Here is a 6837-nt window from a genome sequence, read left to right as displayed (position 1 = left end):
TGGACCCGTCGAAGTGCATGCGCCAATGGGTGGAGTCAGGAGCCGGCGGCAGGTACTTGGTCTCGGCCCAGTCGACGAGGAAGTCGGCCAGTGCTTGGGACTTGATGGCGGTGCGGGGCTGGTAGAAGATTGTGTAAGGGGCCAGCTCGATGGCCCATTTCGCCACCCGGCCGGATGCGTCCCGGCTGCCTATGATCTCGGCCAGCGGGGCGGTGCATACGACCATGATGTTATGCTCTTGAAAGTAAGGCTTCAGCTTCTTGGCGGTGAAGCACACTCTGTAACACATCTTCTGGTAGTGCGGGTAGTTCTGCTTTGAGGCGGACAGCACGTCGCTCAAGTAGTACACTGGCCTCTGGACCGGCTGGGCTCGGCCTTCTTCTGGGCGTTGGACTACGATGACGGTGCTGACCACCCGGCTGGTTGCGGCAATGTAAAGGAGCATGGGCTCTTTCTCAGTCGGCGCCGCTAGGACAGGCGGCGTGGCCAGCATCTTCTTCAGCTCGTGAAAAGCTTGGTCGGCCTGGTCATTCCACTCGAAATGAGTGCTCTTCTTCATGAGGCGGTAGAGGGGGAGAGCTTTCTCTCCGAGCCGGCTGATGAAGCGGTTCAAGGAGGCCAAGCATCCGGTGAACTTCTGGATGTCTCGAAGCTTGGTGGGGATCGCCATTCTCTCGATGGCCTTGATCTTCACCGGGTTGCATTCGATGCCGCGTTCGGAGACCAGGAAGCCTAGGAGCTGGCCGGCTGGCACTCCGAACACGCATTTCTCGGGGTTGAGCTTGATTTGGAACCGGCGTAGGTTCTCAAATGTTTCTTTGAGGTCTTCCAGCAAGGTGCCACGCTTCTCCGTCTTCACCACAACGTCGTCTACGTAGACGTGAGCATTTCTGCCGAGTTGCTTGAGGAGGCACTTCTGCATGCAACGCTAAAAAGTGGCACCGGCATTTCTCAAGCCGAATGTCATAGTCAGGTAGCAGAAGGCTCCAAATGGCGTGATGAAGGCGGTCTTCAGGCAGTCAGCCGGATCTAGCTTTATCTGGTGATATCCTGAGTAAGCATCCAAGAAACTCAACAACTCGCATCCGGCCATGGAGTCTATCACTTGGTCAATCCTCGGCAGGGCAAAGGGATCTTTAGGGCAGGCCTTGTTGAGGCTTGTGTAGTCTATACACATGCGCCACTTGTTGTTCTTCTTCAGCACGAGGACCGGGTTGGCAAGCCACTCTGGAAAGAAGACTTCCATAATGAAGCCGGCTGCCAGAAGCCGGGCTATCTCTTCCCCTACAATCCTTCTCTTTTCCTCTGATAGTCGGCGGAGGGGCTGCTTGACTGGTTTTGCGTCTTCTTGGACGTGTAGTTTGTGCTCAGCGAATTCCTTCGGAACACCCGGCATGTCCTTGGGGGACCATGCAAAGATGTCCCGATTCTCACGGAGGAAATCGGCGAGCTCGCCTTCCTATTTGCTGTTCAGGCTTGCCCCGATGACGGCAAACCTCTCGGGGTGCTCGGGGTCAAGGGGTATCTTCTTGGTTTCTTTGGCCGGCTGGAAAGATCCTTGGGCATCATACTCCTTGGGGTCAGGGGACTGGTTCGGCTGCTTGCTGGCCATGGCCACGACCCGGTCCAACATCTTCTTCTCTTCGGCAATCACAAGGGACTCGGCCAGCCGGCTGCTGGCGGCAGCGCACTCGGAAGACTTCTTGTAATCGCCGGCTACGGTGATGACGCCCTTGGAACTCGGTATCTTCATCTTGAGGTATGCATAGTGGGGAACTGCCATGAACCTGGCCAAGGCGGGTCGGCCAAGCAACGCATGGTAGGGGCTCTCCAGGTCCACCACTTCAAACCAGATTGCTTCCCGGCGGAAATGCTCCTTGTCCCCAAAGAGCACATCAATCTTGATCTTGCCAATGGGGGCGCAGGACAAGCCGGGTACGATGCCATGGAACACTGTCCGAGTAGGCATGAGCTGCTTCGTCTTGACATTTAGCTTCACCAGGGTGTCACGGTATAGGATGTTGATGCTGCTCCCGCCGTCTATCAGCACGCGGGAGAAGCGGGCGGCGCGTCTATCCATTGCGAGGGTGGCTTCCAGGACCAATGCATAAGAGCCGGGAGACGGCATCACCTCTGGGTGGTCGGCCCGGCTCCAGCTGATGGGTTTTTCTGACCAATGCATGTGCCCGGCGGGGTTGGCAGCGACCACGGTGACTTCCTGGTGCTCTCGGCGTTTGCCGCGCCGGTCTTCCAGCTGGCTTGTAAAGACGATGTAGGTTGCTTGCTCGTCGGGGAATTCATCGTGCACGGCTCCGACTGCGGGCCGAGCGGCCTGAGGCGGCGGAGCCGGAGGCGGCGGGCCGGCGGGCGGAGGCGGCGCGAGCCCCTCGCCTTTGGAGATTCGGGTGAGCCAATGGCACTTCCGGGTTGTATGGTTGGACAGCTTCGCGCCGCTATGGAATTTGCACGGGGCGTCGAGAGTTTGCTCGTAGGAGAAAGCCGCTGCCAAGCCGGCCGGCCGCCCTTGGGCTTCTTGGGCGCGGGTCGCCCTTCAGGCAGCACGTCTTCGACCGTGGCCACCTGCCAACTGGCGGGAGGCGGCGCAGGGCCCTTGCGCTTGTGGTCGTTCGGGTGTGGGCGTCGGCCGGAATCCCCTGCCGGCGTCTTGGGCGCCGGGTTGACTACTTTCCCGGACACGTCTACCCGGAGCTCGGTCTTCATCGAAGAGTCGGCGGTGGCGTATTTGTCTGCTATGTCGAGAAGCTCGTCGAGGGTAGTCGGCTCGTCGCAGAGGAGCTTGTGCTTGAGGAGGGTACCTTCTCGGCACCCGGCAGTGAAGTATTCGATGGCTTGCACCTCGTGCACCCCCTCGCAAGAATTGCGGAGCTCGGCCCAACGCGTGAGGTAGTCGCGAGTGGACTCGGCTGGGCCCTGTATGCACAGGGAGAGCTGCCTGGGCTTGGGAGCCCGCTTGTAGGTGCTGGTGAAGTTGCGGATGAAAGCTTCAGTGAAATCTAGCCAGCTGTTGATGCTGAAAGGCTTGAGGCTGTTGAGCCAGGTCCGCGCGTGCCTTGCAGCATGAGGGGCACGTACTTCACGGCAACGCGCCGGTTGCAGTTGGCTATGCTAACCGCCGTAGAGTAGTCGATCAACCAATCTTCCGGCTTCATGGAGCCGTTGTACTTGGGCGTGTCTCTTGGGAGCGAGAACCCTTTGGGGAAAGGCTCGTCACGGATGCGGGGGCCGAAACAAGGCGGGCCGACATCGTCTTCTTCTTCCAGCGCCAGGGATCGCGCCAGGCGGTCGATCCGATGGCGGGCGTCGTTCTCGCCAACTCCTTCACGGCGACCTAGTCGGCCGCTGAGAGTCGGGTGCGCCACAGGTGGCGGAGTGGGATATTCTCTCCGCGGGGTAGAGGCGGAGGCGGGTTGCCTCGCCATTCCACGGCTCGGGGATGGCCGTCTGCGTCTCTCTCGATGGAGATTCGGGTCCGGCTTTGGCTGGCCGCCGGCTCTTTCTCGCGCCGCCCGTGGGTGTTGCTCAAAGTCGGTGTCCGGGACGTCGTGCCGTGATCTCGGCGCGGGGGAGGGCTTCCCGCACGGGCGTCGGCCTCGTGCCGCCGGGCGGCCGCATCAATCAGCTGTTGGATGCGCCGGGTCATGTGGGGGAGTTCTTCGGCCTCCAAGCTGTCCAACTCGTCCACGGCCGCCTGGGCGGCACGCAAGTTCTCGAGCGGAGTGGCATAGATCGGGCGGTCGACTCCCAGCGTGTCGGCGATGACGGCGCCGCGTTGCTTGACAACTCCGGCCCGGCTTGGCCCGCCCGGGGCCGGCGTGCCAAAGGCGGCGCGGTCAGCTTCGCGCTAGTAAGCCTCAGTGAGGCGTCTCACGGAAGCCAGCCTCCGGCCCTCTGCGAGAAGGGCGAGGCGGCGTGCCTCCAGCGCTTCGTCGTCGGCATCAGCCGGGAGGGGGATGGACAAGTCGTGGGCCGCCGCGGGCGGGGCGTCGTGGGCGCTCTCGTCGGCCGGGCCACCGTGGCCGATGACCATCACCTCGGTGGTGACAGTATCGCGGCTGTCGGTCCAAGGAAGCGGGTCGTTGTAGATCGCGACGTTGGTGGGGAAGGTGTCGAAGGAGGCCATGTCGGAGTCGACAGGCATCGGGTCGGTGGAGCCAACCGACTCCAGATCCACAGCGGGCTCGCTGGAGACATGGAGCTGGCCGAGGAGGTTGGCGAGGTGGTCGGTGCCCGCAGCGGAAGCGAGCTCGTCGGAGATGAGGGTCTCGTCGAGGAGATCGGTGAGGCTGCTCACCGTGTAGATGCTGGCGACGCCTTGCAGCGCATCGTGGCAAGCGCCATCGGGCGTGCCGGGCTGGCTACGCTCACTGGGAAGGAAGAGGGTTCCCGTCCAGAACAGGTCTCCGGACGATGGTGCACCTGGCCCCACGGTGGGCGCCAAATGTCGGGTGGTAGGTGCGACATATGCCAACGGGTGGCTTATCATTGTGGGAGCCAGTAAGACGTCGCCGGTGCCTGGAAAAGGGATGAGGCGAAGACATGCACGCCGGTGAATCTTACCCAGCTTCGGGGCTCTCCGTGGAGATAACACCCCTACTGCTGCTCTGCGGGGTCTCCACATGATCACTAGATGGACAAGTAGCTACACGATGCTCCTTGAGCTGTTCGGTGGGAGGAGGAAGAAGGGCACGGCTAGCCTGCTTCTTCTCCTTGTTTGGTGTCTAAAACTAGCTGGGGGTCCAACCCTTTGCATGGGTGCCCCGGGGGGTTTATATAGGCCTACCCCCCGGGGGTACAATGGTAATCCGACTGGGCGCGGGGCCCAGCCATCTGTGACTGCGCTCGCCGGCTTCTGCGCCGGCCGCTGGGGCCCGTCGACTGGTGGGTCCCGCCGGCTGCCGGCTCGTCGGTCGACAGGCAGGCCCCACTGTCCAGGACCTGGTCGGCGGCTGGTTACTATTGCTCCATCTTGGTGACGTGAGCTTCGTCATGGCAGGCGTGGCTACAGTACCGCCGTCCGGCGGGCGACTGCTGTAGCCTCACCGCGTCTTGTCCCCTTAATGGGGCGTCTCCTTCGAGGAGGGCGGCAAGCCGGCTGCGGGGAGCCGACTCTGTCTTGGGCCGACTGGGGGAGGCGGGGCCGCCTTCGGGTGTCTCTCTGCCCGAAGGGGCCCACCGCCCGTGGGCCGTACTGGCAGCCCATCGTGGATGGCGTCAGGGTCAACATGGCAGCAGTGTTGCGCCGGGCGGGTCATGGTCACCCGTACGGCGCACTGTGCCGGTCGTGCTCCGGGATTTAGGGGTGGCAGGCTTCACTGTAGCCACTCCCTGTCTCATCGCTGCTAGGTGGATGCAAACTTTGAGGGTACGGTCTCGACCGCTTTATGGGAGCCGGCTTCTAGGAGTCGGCCTTCTCGCGGCCGGCTTCCCTAAGTCGGCCCTCCCATGGCTTTCTTCATGAGGGCTAAAGTCGGGCCACCTTCTGAAAGCCGGCCTGGGTGACAGCCAGCGAGGGGAAGGCGGCCCCATGTCTTGGATTCTTGAGAGCCGGACGGGCTTGTAATTTTTTCAGAAGGGCCAGGGGAAGCCGGCTAGGCTACCCATGGCTATTTACTCCGACAGGAGCACTCACTAAAATATGACATGCTAAAGGGTTGATGTTGGACAAGGAAGACAACGTAATGAGTTATGTCTTTCTTATATCTAAAATAAAGTATGTTGTCATGGATCCTCTAACATGTTGAGCTTGCCTTTCCCCCTCATGCTAGCCAAATTCTCAGCACCAAGTAGAAATACTACGTGTGCTTCCAAATACCCTTAAACCAGTTTTGCCATGAGAGTCCACCATATCTACCTATGGATTGAGTAAGATCCTTCAAGTAAGTTGTCATCGGTGCAAAGCAATAAGAATTGCTCTAAATATGTATGATTGATTGGTGTGGGAGAAATAAGCTTTATACGATCTTGTGATGTGAAAGTAATAAAAGCGACGGACTGCATAATAAAGGTTCATATCACAAGGGGCAATATAAAGTGACGTTCTTTCGCATTGAGATTTTGTGCATCCAACCATAAAAGCGCATGGCAACCTCTGCTTCCCTCTGCGAAGGGCCTACCCTTTATTATTATCGTCTACCTTATGCAAGAGTCATGGTGATCTTCACCTTTTCTTTTCCATTTTATCCTTTGGCAAGCTCAGCATGTTGGAAAGAACATGATATATATATATATATATAATTGGATGTAGGGGAGCATAAACCATTATTGTTGACATTACCCTTGAGGTAAAAGGTTGTGGGGCAAAACTATAAGCCCCTATCTTTCTCTGTGTCCGATTAAAACTCCGTAACCACAAGTATTGCGTGAGTGTTAGCAATTATGGAGGACTAAATGATAGTTGAGTATGTGGACTTGCTTTTTAGCTCTGACATAGACTCTTTCCGGTGTTATGATAAATTGCAACTGCTTCAATGACTGAGATTATAGTTTGTCGGAGCCCAATAAAGTTTATGATTTATACTTTTGCATTGTGAATAGATCATCACGTGAACATAAGTAATCATATGACAAAATCTATATATGTTGTTGTTATGAGAATAATCATGATGCCTTCATGTCCGTATTTTATTTTTATCGATGCCTCTACCTCTAAACATGCGGACATATTTATTGTTATCGGCTTTTCGCTTGAGGACAAGCGAGGTCTAAGCTTGGGGGAGTTGATACGTCCATTTTGCATCATGCTTATATATCGATATTTATTGCATTATGGACTATTATTTCACTTTATGTCACAATACTTATGGCTATTCTCTCTTA

This window comes from Triticum aestivum, chromosome 5A (assembly GCF_018294505.1).
Source record: "Triticum aestivum cultivar Chinese Spring chromosome 5A, IWGSC CS RefSeq v2.1, whole genome shotgun sequence".
Lineage (NCBI taxonomy): Eukaryota > Viridiplantae > Streptophyta > Magnoliopsida > Poales > Poaceae > Triticum > Triticum aestivum.
The sequence above is the reverse complement of the archived record's forward strand: the minus strand, read 5'-3'. Positions refer to the sequence as shown.